This window comes from Thalassophryne amazonica, chromosome 22 (assembly GCF_902500255.1).
Source record: "Thalassophryne amazonica chromosome 22, fThaAma1.1, whole genome shotgun sequence".
NCBI lineage: Eukaryota > Metazoa > Chordata > Actinopteri > Batrachoidiformes > Batrachoididae > Thalassophryne > Thalassophryne amazonica.
The window spans coordinates 29455430-29468860 of NC_047124.1; the positions used below are offsets into that span (position 1 = coordinate 29455430).

The 13431-nt window shown below is 41.5% G+C and overlaps 1 protein-coding gene across 2 annotated transcripts in view; it reads left to right on the forward strand.

Annotated features, from left to right (window-relative positions):
* Window positions 1–13431, forward strand: part of LOC117504243 (protein arginine N-methyltransferase 8-B-like) — a 50607-nt gene that overhangs the window by 30347 nt on the left and 6829 nt on the right. The window lies entirely within an intron of this gene.

Consider the following 13431-nt stretch of genomic DNA (forward strand, 5'->3'; position numbering starts at 1 on the left):
GCCGTTGTTGGGTTCTCCAGCACGTAAACACAACCACACAGGATTAGTGCTCTCCACAAATCTCTATTATCAGCTGGAAAATTGTCTCAGCAGATAATGTTACGCTGGTGGTGCAGCCGCGACACGCAAAGCAACACCACGCTGTCTTGATCCGGTATGTCGTCTGACTAGCACAGGAATTGTGAAAAGACATGGACATCAGCACTTTTTCCGGCACATTAAGACAGACATGCGGAGGAGTTCCGCGCGTCACGGTGCAGCCGCTCGGCGCAAAGCAACGCCGTGATGAAGCCTCACGGGACATGTTCTGGCATGTCCAGCTCATGCACAATCACAATCGGATATTCACACGACTGGAAAGCAACCGGAATCCATCTGAAATCCACCTGAAAGTTGTCCTGAGAGACCGACACCGACACGTGGAACTCCTCCGCATGTCTCTCTTAGTGTGCCGGAAAAAGTGCTGATGTCCACGTCTTTTCATAATTCCTGTGCTAGTCAGAGGACATACCGGATCAAGACAGCGTCCAGTTTAAAAATGAACGGCACATTTCACTGCTCCACGTCGTAGTTGTTGCAATCCAGGAGATCACCTTTTCCTTTCCAGAGTGGGATGACAAGGCCTTTCTTGTTGTCACCACATCAAACTATATATATTACGCAATGCTAAAGTACCCTCAGCCATATGAATAATGTGGTTTTTTTTTATAATTTGCAGTTGTTTAATTAATTATTAAGATCCTATTGGTTTATGTACAATTTGTACATATTCAATAAAGCCCCTCTCTCAAACATTCAATCAGTCAGTCAATCAAAAACAATATTTACTAGTTAATGGCATCTGCAGGAGGCCTTGCATGGGTGTGTGTGTGTTTGTGTGTGTGTGTGTGTGTACACATGAGCTTTTGACAAGAAAGGAAGTTGTGCAAATCAAGGAATATTGATGTTCTATGTTCTATGTTCAATGTTCTATTTTCTGGTTTACCGCAGTCTAGCATTAGGGGTCTCCAATTGGTTCAAAATGCTGCAGCCAGACTTTTGACACAAAGCAGAAAGTACAACCACATTACACCCATTTTGGCATCCCTTCACTGGCTTCGTGTCCCAGTGAGATCAGATTTTAAGGTTCTGCTACTAACCTATAAAATTATTCATGGACTAGCACCTCCCTATCTAGCTGACCTAATTAAACCTTACGTACCGGCCCAGGCTTTATGTTCTCAGGGTGCAGGACTACTTTGTGTCCCTAAGGTGAATAAGAAGTTTGCGGGTCACAGAGCTTGCTCTTATCGTGCCCCTGTTCTGTGGAATGATCTCCCTGCGTCAATAAAACAGTCAGATTCTGTGGAGACTTTCAAGTCCAGACTTAAGACGCACTTATTTTTCCTTTCATATGGCTAGCATACTGGTACATTTTTTTTTTTTTACGCTTTTTACTCTTTTAATTCATTTATTAGTAATTGGAGCGGGCAGCGGCCTCAACTTTACCTAAATTCTGGGTCTTTAGGTTAGGGCTAGTGGCCGGCGATCACCTTAGTATTTCTTCTGTTTTTCTTGTTGTTTAATGCAGGCAAATTATACAGTATTTGTTTTGTCTTTCTGATGCCCGATTCTGTTTTTTCTCTCTGTTTAAGGTGCAGCTCCATCCAGAGATGGTAGTTGTATTTGTGTTGGCGACCCTCGTGTCCTGTGCACCAACAGCATTTCTTGTATATTCGTCCGTGAATTGTTCTGTGAATTGTTCTGTAACTTTTGTTTGTAGCATGGCCCAAGCAGAAGGTCACCCCTTTGAGTCTGGTCTGCTTGAGGTTTCTTCCTCAGAGGGAGTTTTTCCTTACCACTGTTGCTCTGGGGGTTGGTAAGGTTAGACCTTACCTGTGTGAAGTGTTTTGAGGCAACTCTGTTGTGATTTGGCGCTATATAAATGAAAATAAATTGAAATTGAATTGAATATTTGTAGAGTGCATTTGGGGGTATTAATGAGACAAATTTAATTCCATAGGAAGTTAGCTTTGAGTTAGTGAAAGTTAGCGTACACGCTAACGTCCACAAAATGTCTTGTAAATCACTACAGAGGTGTTATCAGGTTACAAAAAAAAAAAAAAAAACAGTTTTAGAAGTGTTTATTTCTCATTAGCTTTTACAGAATATATGAGGTTATATTTATACACAATAAACCCAACCTGTTGCTTTTACACACAAGCGAAACATAGTTTTGCAGCTAGCTACCAGCCTGTGACGTCACCATGCTATTGTCCACAAAATCTCTTGTAAACGACTCCAAAGGTGTTACCAGGTTACAAAAACAGCTTCTTCAATTTTAGAAGTGTTTATTTCTTGCTAGCTTTTACATAATATATGACAAAGAAGTTATATTTACATGCTAACAAAACAGAGTTTTCAGCTAGCTAACAGTCTGTGACATCACCATGCTAACGTCCGTGAAATCTCTTGTAAATGACTCTCAGGTGTTATTAGGTTCCAAATACAGCGTTTTCAGTTTTAGAAGTGTTTATTTCTCACAGGTTTTTACATAATATATGACAAAGAGGTAATATTTACACACAAACGAAACTGATTTTTGTAGCTAGCTACCAACCAGCCTGTGATGTCACTATGCTAACATGTATGGGTGATTCTTAGACTACGGGCACTTATTATGTCCTTTGATCATATTGTATGAAAAACAGAAAAAAGGGGAAATTTCACACTTTTATAGTTATCTTTACAATGAAAGTGTGTTAAGAAATTTGTTCTAGTACTCTATGATGACTTTTTCACCTTTTTTCAGCATCATTATATGCAAATAAGGTTTTGAATAATCAGGTCCCATCTTATCTTAGGGACCTCATAGTACCATATCACCCCAATAGAGCGCTTCGCTCTCAGACTGCAGGCTTACTTGTAGTTCCTAGGGTTTGTAAGAGTAGAATGGGAGGCAGAGCCTTCAGCTTTCAGGCTCCTCTCCTGTGGAACCAGCTCCCAATTCAGATCAGGGAGACAGACACCCTCTCTACTTTTAAGATTAGGCTTAAAACTTTCCTTTTTACTAAAGCTTATAGTTAGGGCTGGATCAGGTGACCCTGAACCATCCCTTAGTTATGCTGCTATAGACGTAGACTGCTGGGGGGTTCCCATGATGCACTGTTTCTTTCTCTTTTTGCTCTGTATGCACCACTCTGCATTTAATCATTAGTGATCGATCTCTGCTCCCCTCCACAGCATGTCTTTTTCCTGGTTCTCTCCCTCAGCCCCAACCAGTCCCAGCAGAAGACTGCCCCTCCCTGAGCCTGGTTCTGCTGGAGGTTTCTTCCTGTTAAAAGGGAGTTTTTCCTTCCCACTGTAGCCAAGTGCTTGCTCACAGGGGGTCGTTTTGACCATTGGGGTTTTACATAATTATTGTATGGCCTTGCCTTACAATATAAAGCGCCTTGGGGCAACTGTTTGTTGTGATTTGGCGCTATATAAAAAACAATTGATTGATTGATTGATTGATTGAAATATTGCCGTTTTGTGCTTGTCCCACACCCAGACTTTTGATCTTCAATGATAAAAATGAATGGTAAGAAACGTTTTTCTAATGTTTTAAAATATCTCTGAATAAAATATCAGTAAAATAGTCAAACATAATTGGGGTATTCAGTGTCATACAACTGTTGTGATTTTTTTTAAACAAAATGTAGTTGTCCCACACTATTGCCGTAATTTCCACCACAACACTGTAATGTCCCTTTAAACAGTTTGTATGAAAGATTGTTTGGGTAGTTTCTATGGAGATAAACAGTGACATCAGAGCACATGTATATAGCGCCAAATCACAACAAACAGTTGCCCCAAGGCGCTTTATATTGTAAGGCAATGGTGTGGTGGAAATTACGTTTACAAGGCCAATAGTGCCCGTAGTTAAAGAATCACCCGTATATAAACACACAAAATGTAGTGGATTTGGAGAGCACCTACTCTGATTGGCTGTCAACCCTGCCACTCAAAAATAAATCGAACAGATTGAAACAGAATGTGACTTTTTAACCTCTTAAAATACCTCTTTAAAATAGGTCAAGTTTAGCCATCTTTGAACTTGTCCAAGGTCTGTGTCCAAAGAATGTTCCCTCTGAATTTAAAGACTCTGGCAGTAATAAGACTGGACATATGCTGAGCACAGATGGACGCAAAGCCTTCACAATACCCGATGGCAATGACCTCGGGTCAAAATTATCTACAGTATGATCCCTTTGGTCACTCCTACTTTTTTATTATTCTTCATCATATGTAGAAGAAAGCCACAGTTGCTCAGGAAAACGATCTTCTAGGTGCCCACCCTCAGCTTTGGACCTGAGTACTGCTGTGCAGCGCCATGACCCCTTCACTACACTTTTTGAAGGTGGGCAAGGATCCGTTGTCTGCCTGGTTGGTTGCCATTATTGGGTTGGGTGCAACATATGTGGCACATCAATCAATCAATCAATTTTTTTATATAGCGCCAAATCACAAACAAACAGTTGCCCCAAGGCGCTTATATTGTAAGGCAAGGCCATACAGTAATTATGTAAAACCCCAACGGTCAAAACGACCCCCTGTGAGCAAGCACTTGGCTACAGTGGGAAGGAAAACTCCCTTTTAACAGGAAGAAACCTCCAGCAGAACCAGGCTCAGGGAGGGGCAGTCTTCTGCTGGGACTGGTTGGGGGCTGAGGGAGAGAACCAGGAAAAAGACATGCTGTGGAGGGGAGCAGAGATCGATCACTAATGATTAAATGCAGAGTGGTGCATACAGAGCAAAAAGAGAAAGAAACAGTGCATCATGGGAACCCCCCAGCAGTCTACGTCTATAGCAGCATAACTAAGGGATGGTTCAGGGTCACCTGATCCAGCCCTAACTATAAGCTTTAGCAAAAAGGAAAGTTTAAGCCTAATCTTAAAAGTAGAGAGGGTGTCTGTCTCCCTGATCTGAATTGGGAGCTGGTTCCACAGGAGAGGAGCCTGAAAGCTGAAGGCTCTGCCTCCCATTCTACTCTTACAAACCCTAGGAACTACAAGTAAGCCTGCAGTCTGAGAGCGAAGCGCTCTATTGGGGTGATATGGTACTACGAGGTCCCTAAGATAAGATGGGACCTGATTATTCAAAACCTTATAAGTAAGAAGAAGAATTTCAAATTCTATTCTAGAATTAACAGGAAGCCAATGAAGAGAGGCCAATATGGGTGAGATATGCTCTCTCCTTCTAGTCCCCGTCAGTACTCTAGCTGCAGCATTTTGAATTAACTGAAGGCTTTTTAGGGAACTTTTAGGACAACCTGATAATAATGAATTACAATAGTCCCCGCCTAGAGGAAATAAATGCATGAATTAGTTTTTCAGCATCACTCTGAGACAAGACCTTTCTGATTTTAGAGATATTGCGTAAATGCAAAAAAGCAGTCCTACATATTTGTTTAATATGCGCTTTGAATGACATATCCTGATCAAAAATGACTCCAAGATTTCTCACAGTATTACTAGAGGTCAGGGTAATGCCATCCAGAGTAAGGATCTGGTTAGACACCATGTTTCTAAGATTTGTGGGGCCAAGTACAATAACTTCAGATTTATCTGAGTTTAAAAGCAGGAAATTAGAGGTCATCCATGTCTTTATGTCTGTAAGACAATCCTGCAGTTTAGCTAATTGGTGTGTGTCCTCTGGCTTCATGGATAGATAAAGCTGGGTATCATCTGCGTAACAATGAAAATTTAAGCAATACCGTCTAATAATACTGCCTAAGGGAAGCATGTATAAAGTGAATAAATTGGTCCTAGCACAGAACCTTGTGGAACTCCATAATTAACTTTAGTCTGTGAAGAAGATTCCCCATTTACATGAACAAATTGTAATCTATTAGACAAATATGATTCAAACCACCGCAGCGCAGTGCCTTTAATACCTATGGCATGCTCTAATCTCTGTAATAAAATTTTATGGTCAACAGTATCAAAAGCAGCACTGAGGTCTAACAGAACAAGCACAGAGATGAGTCCACTGTCCGAGGCCATAAGAAGATCATTTGCAACCTTCACCAATGCTGTTTCTGCACTATGATGAATTCTAAAACCTGACTGAAACTCTTCAAATAGACCATTCCTCTGCAGATGATCAGTTAGCTGTTTTACAACTACCCTTTCAAGAATTTTTGAGAGAAAAGGAAGGTTGGAGATTGGCCTATAATTAGCTAAGATAGCTGGGTCAAGTGATGGCTTTTTAAGTAATGGTTTAATTACTGCCACCTTAAAAGCCTGTGGTACATAGCCAACTAACAAAGATAGATTGATCATATTTAAGATCGAAGCATTAAATAATGGTAGGGCTTCCTTGAGCAGCCTGGTAGGAATGGGGTCTAATAAACATGTTGATGGTTTGGATGAAGTAACTAATGAAAATAACTCAGACAGAACAATCGGAGAGAAAGAGTCTAACCAAATACCGGCATCACTGAAAGCAGCCAAAGATAACGATACGTCTTTGGGATGGTTATGAGTAATTTTTTCTCTAATAGTTAAAATTTTGTTAGCAAAGAAAGTCATGAAGTCATTACTAGTTAAAGTTAATGGAATATTCAGCTCAATAGAGCTCTGACTCTTTGTCAGCCTGGCTACAGTGCTGAAAAGAAACCTGGGGTTGTTCTTATTTTCTTCAATTAGTGATGAGTAGAAAGATGTCCTAGCTTTACGGAGGGCTTTTTTATAGAGCAACAGACTCTTTTTCCAGGCTAAGTGAAGATCTTCTAAATTAGTGAGACGCCATTTCCTCTACAACTTACGGGTTATCTGCTTTAAGCTACGAGTTTGTGAGTTATACCACGGAGTCGTCTTCTATTTCCATACCATAAGTCAGAACAAGATCTAAGATATGATTAAAGTGGTGGGTGGACTCATTTACTTTTTGAGCAAAGCCAATAGAGTCTAATAATAGATTAAATGCAGTGTTGAGGCTGTCATTCTCAGCATCTGTGTGGATGTTAAAATCGCCCACTATAATTATCTTATCTGAGCTAAGCACTAAGTCAGACAAAAGGTCTGAAAATTCACAGAGAAACTCACAGTAACGACCAGGTGGACGATAGATAATAACAAATAAAACTGGTTTTTGGGACTTCCAATTTGGATGGACAAGACTAAGAGACAAGCTTTCAAATGAATTAAAGCTCTGTCTGGGTTTTTGATTAATTAATAAGCTGGAATGGAAGATTGCTGCTAATCCTCCGCCCCGGCCCGTGCTACGAGCATTCTGACAGTTAGTGTGATTCGGGGGTGTTGACTCATTTAAACTAACATATTCATCCTGCTGTAACCAGGTTTCTGTTAGGCAGAATAAATCAATATGTTGATCAATTATTATATCATTTACCAACAGGGACTTAGAAGAGAGAGACCTAATGTTTAATAGACCACATTTAACTGTTTTAGTCTGTGGTGCAGTTGAAGGTGCTATATTATTTTTTCTTTTTGAATTTTTATGCTTAAATAGATTTTTGCTGGTTATTGGTGGTCTGGGAGCAGGCACCGTCTCTACGGGGATGGGGTAATGAGGGGATGGCAGGGGGAGAGAAGCTGCAGAGAGGTGTGTAAGACTACAACTCTGCTTCCTGGTCCCAACCCTGGATAGTCACAGTTTGGAGGATTTAAGAAAATTGGCCAGATTTCTAGAAATGAGAGCTGCTCCATCCAAAGTGGGATGGATGCCGTCTCTCCTAACAAGACCAGGTTTTCCCCAGAAGCTTTGCCAATTATCTATGAAGCCCACCTCATTTTTTGGACACCACTCAGACAGCCAGCAATTCAAGGAGAACATGCGGCTAAACATGTCACTCCCGGTCCGATTGGGGAGGGGCCCAGAGAAAACTACAGAGTCCGACACATGCTCCCAAATTTGACTTTATCATCCATCAATCATGATTTAAACATCAGCCCTCACTCTAAGCAAACAGCGAGATGTCCCTCCATGTTATGTCACTTCGGTTATGAATCGTCTTATAACCCGTTGGAGGATGCACGTTGGTCAGAAACCCCTTCCATCAATTCCCATGCATGTGTGCCGTTGTGTTGGATCCGCCCACTTAGCAGCCTGTTCAACTGTCACTCAGGCATCACACCTTAAAATGACAGCTTTTTGTCTTCCTCCTCCAGTCTGCTGCATATGATAACTGCCGCGGCATCGTTGGAGCAGACAGAGGTGTTAAATCATCATCTGTCACACTGACGCCGCAGCCATCCAGACGAGATGAGCAGGTTGTTTCCTCTGCAAACCAGAATCGCACCTGCTCCGCTTGTACTCTGGAGTCTTAAATCTGTCAGCACACTTGCAAAGTTGTGCTGGATTTAGATGCGGCGGGCTTGCGCGCAGCCTCCGTCCTCGGAGACTCGAGTGAGGACACCCACACAGCGTGTGCACCGCGAGCAGGCTTCAAGCTGTGGGCTTTCACATGCTTGCACGCAATCGCCGCGGTGAATAATCAAGAAGGACTGACAAACACACACACTGTATGTGCGAGCGGGGGTGTTGTTTGTCCTGCTGTTGTGAGGCCTGGTTCTAATACGACAGACGAAACTCACAGACTTCGATGTAAAATCAGTATCCACGAAGTGAAGTAAAACCTGAAGGAGCAACTTCTGCCAGCGTCCAACATTCATGTGTTTACACTGTTTCTGTTGGCATTTTTGTTTATTGTGGAAGGATTATTTCTTTGATCCTGATTGCTGACCTCTGATCCTGACTGCTGATCTTTAGTCCCGGTCACTCAAATTGATCATGAATAATGAACAAAGATCCTTTTTGCAGATTGAGTTGATCCTGTAATTAAGATTAAAAAATACGAGGACTGGACTGAAAATCTATTTGTGATTAACATATCAGTCAGAGAGATGGCAGCTATGCTACCAGACATTATGTCTACACGCCCACATATTAAGAAGATTGTTATTCATGCTGGCTCATTTTATATCCTCATGAATAAATCTGGGCCCGAAAGAAAGACTTTTTGCTTTTACTGGAAACGCTTCACCCAGGAGTGTCTTTTATCTCTGGACCTATCCCAACACTCGGTAGAGGTTGTGAGTCCTTCAGCAGACTCCTTGGATGAAGTACCTGGCTGTCATCAGCCTGCCTCAAGCAACAGGTTGGATTTATTGACAATTTTAATATTTTTTGGCACATAAAAAGCCGCTTCATGTCAGACAGGATTCACCTAAATAACCTTGGCTCCAGATATCTTGGCTGCAACAAACGTCACACCATCAACTCATCTTATCAGAACATATGTGCACTGATAAGCAGGAAGGTCAGCGCATGGGGAGCAGACAGACAGTTACCGCTTCAAAAACAACAACCGCCTCTCATGATGATGACGTCACGGTCTGTGACGCTGTCCTCCACATTACAAGAAACCTGCAGAGATTATCTCTGTCCAGCAAGAATATCAAGAAAAGAAGAGATAGGACAGTCACCACGCCGCTTTTCCCCTTACGCCGGCGGCATGGCAAAAGAACAACTGCAGAAAATCAAGGCCAAGGAGGGAAATTCATCAAGTTGAGACTATTGAGACTATTACTACATTGGATGATGTTGAAATTGTGGATGGTCTGTTGGCTGTTCCAGCAATATCAAATATTTTGTGTCTGCTACCTACAACCCGCGTAGAATGTCTCAAACCTAAACCTACTTCCAGGCATCTTACAGTATATGTGCTACTTTGGAACCACCCCTAAATTCAAACAGTCCAACTGTCAACCCCACTGGGGTCTCATTAACATAAGATCACTGTCCTCAAAATCATTGTTGATTAATGATCTAATTATGGATCATCACTTAGATATAATTGGATTATGTGACACCTGGCTTAAACCTACAGCTGTCCTCCCCTTAAATGAGGCCTGTCCACTGGCGTACACGTTTAGTCACATCCCTCCTGATGCGACACAAGGCAGGGGTGTTGCTCTTATCTATAAATCTAAGTTTAGCTTATTAGCTGTTGGGGGCCACAAATATAACTCGATTGAGCATCTGATTCTCCGTTCTGCCCACGATGCTACATATTGCCAAGGTCAGAAGGATAAAAATCAGCCGTATTATTTGTCACTGTATATAGGCCTCCCGGCCCATACTCTGAATTCTTAGATGAATTTGGTACGTACATCTCTAACTTGTTAACTAGTGCAGATAACATTCTGGTTATTGGTGACTTTAATGTTCATATAAATAAGCCTTCTGATCCCCTCTGCAAATCTTTTATGGAAATTATGGATGCATTAGGATTTCAGCAACACATTCAGGACTGACTCAACACACATTAAGGGAAATACCCTGGATTTGGTTCTTGTACATGGTATTACTGCGATGAATTTTGACATCATGCCTCTTGCATCGGTGATCTCTGATCAGTCACTTATTAGGTTTACAGTTTCGCTGCTGTGTTTAGTGGAACAACAACCTTATCTATCACTGCGGCAATGCATCAACTCCTCAACTGTGACTGAACTCGAAGCTAGACTGCCTGATATCTTAGCATCACATTTGGAAAATGCCCAATCAGTAGAGAGTCTTGTGGATAGTTTAAACTCAGTACTCAAAACTACACTCGACATGATTGTGCCACCTTTATTAACCCCCCCCCCCCCAAAAAAAAACACAGTCACCTTGGTTCAATGATTGCTTGCGTGACCTCAAGCATAAGGCTAGAGGTCTAGAACTAAAATGGCGTAGTACAAAATTAGAAGTATTCCACCTTGCGTGGCATGATGTGATCTTAGACTATAAACATGCACTACTGGCTACAAAGCGGACCTATTACTCTGATTTGATCAACAAAAACAAGCATAACTCAAAGTTCTTGTTCGACACAGTGACAACACTTATTCATGGGCAACCACCTGTAAGTCCCTCTCCTTTTACAGCACAAGATTTCTTGGATTATTTTGAAGAAAACAGAACACATTAGGTTAAACATATCCCAAAATGCCTTAACCCAGCCACTACACCCTGCTATTGAGGTGGGTGCCATCACTGAGGTATTAGCCAGATTTACTGAATTTGATGGTATCTCACTAGGCGTGCTGACAACTCACTAAACTGGTGAATGATGATCTTCTGACTGCAATGGACTCGGACACTACTACGGTTCTGGTGTTGTTAGACCTCAGTACTGCATTTGATACCATGGATCATCATATTCTACTCAACTGGCTGGAGAATTATTTGGGGATTACTGGGAGTGCCCTTGCATGGCTGACATCATACCTGACCAGCCGTTCTCACTGTGTTTTGTACAATAACACTACTTCTAACCTTAGTGACATGAAATTTGAGGTTCCACAGGGGTCCGTCTTAGGCCCCCTGCTTTTCTCCCTTTATATAGTACCCGTTGGGCACATATTCTTTCTTTTCGTTTCTTTCTCTTTTTGCTCTGTATGCACCACTCTGCATTTAATCATTAGTGATTGATCTCTGCTCCCCTCCACAGCATGTCTTTTTCCTGGTTCTCTCCCTCAGCTCCAACCAGTCCCAGCAGAAGACTGCCCCTCCCTGAGTCTTGTTCTGCTGGAGGTTTCTTCCTGTTAAAAGGGAGTTTTTCCTTCCCACTGTAGCCAAGTGCTTGCTCACAGGGGGTCGTTTTGACCGTTGGGGTTTTACGTAATTATTGTATGGCCTTGCCTTACAATATAAAGCGCCTTGGGGCAACTGTTTGTTGTGATTTGGCACTATATAAATAAAATTGATTGATTGATTGATATTGCGGCGTTTTGGCATTACCTTTCACTGCTATGCTGATGATACTCAGTTATACATGCTGATAACTGCTGGTAATCTCATCCACATAAAATTCTTAGGAGATTGCCTTGCATCAGTGAGAAGCTGGATATGTGGCAACTTCCTACTTTTAAACGCTGATAAGACTGAAATGATGATTCTTGGTCCAGTGAGACATCGGCATCAACTTGACCAGCTAACACTTAGCCTAAGCTCGTGTGTCATACATCACACTGGCAAAGTGAGGAACCTAGGGGTAATTTTTGATCCTATGTTGTCCTTTGACCTCCAAATTAGAGATATTATGAGTGCTTTCTGCCACCTGTGACTATGGCTGATGCTGAGACCTTGATTCATGCGTTTGTGTCTTCTAGATTCCAGCATTAGAGCTCTCAAGTTGGTTCAAAATGCTGCTGCCAGACTTTTGACATGAAGCAGAAAGTCTGACCACATTGTACCCATTTTGGCGTCTCTTCATTGGCTTTCTGTCCCACTGAGATCAGATTTTAAGGTTCTGCTACTAACCTATAAAATTGTTCACGGACTGGCACCTCCCTACCTAGCCGACCTAATTAAACCTTACGTACCGGCCCGGGCTTTGCGTTCTCAAGGTGCAGGACTACTTTGTGTCCCTAAGGTGAATAAGAAGCCTGCAGGTCACAGAGCTTTCTCTTATTGTGCCCCTGTTCTGTGGAATGATCTCCCTGCATCAATAAAACAGTCAGAATCTGTAGAGAATTTCAAGTCCAGACTTAAGACGCACTTAATTTCCCCTTCGTATGGCTAGAATATTGGCATAGTATGTTACTATGCTTTTTAATCTTTTCATTCATTTTATTAGGAAACAGAGCATGCTGTGGCCTCAGCTTAATTTAGATTCTAGGTCTTTTGCTGAGGCTTGGGGCTGGTGGCCGGTGATCACCTTAGTATTTCTTTTGTTTTTCTTGCTTAATGCTGACAATTTCTACTGTATTTGTTGTCTTTCTGATGCCTGATTCCTTTTCCTGATGCCAAATTTTTTTTGTGTGTGTGTGAAACACCTTGAGGCGACTTTGTTGTGACTTGGCCCTATATAAATAAATGAAATGAAATGAATTAAATGATTCTGGACAGGGCAGGATCAGTGTCGACATTTTCTCTCATCATTTTCTTTTTTATTGTGGTATTATTCCTTTGATCCTGACTGATGACCTTAGATCGAGATCACATCTTTACATAGGTGAATGTGAGGCATTACTGTAAAGCACTTTGAGCATGAAAGCAGCATATTAATGTCGTCCATTTACCATTTTACAATTGAGTTATGAAAAGAAAACCAATTGCCAATTGCTTTGATCCTGTATTTAAAATCAAAGGAATCCAGATCAATATAAACCAGTCCACATGATCATTCAGAAAGCACATGCTTCTGCCACAGTGTAACAGTCCTATTTATTTCTCTGTTGACATTTTCCTTTGATCTCTTAGATCAAAGGAAGATCATAGGCTTTCAGCCAGATTGTCATCAAACTTTAATAAACTCTTACTTGACCCAAAGGTCATCTCTCAAACTAACTTAATTGACATCCATTTATGTCCTTTTGAGATCTCCTGATGACAAACAAAGAAATATATAGACAGATAGCATCTGAAAATAAAAACGCATGACCTCCTTGACCG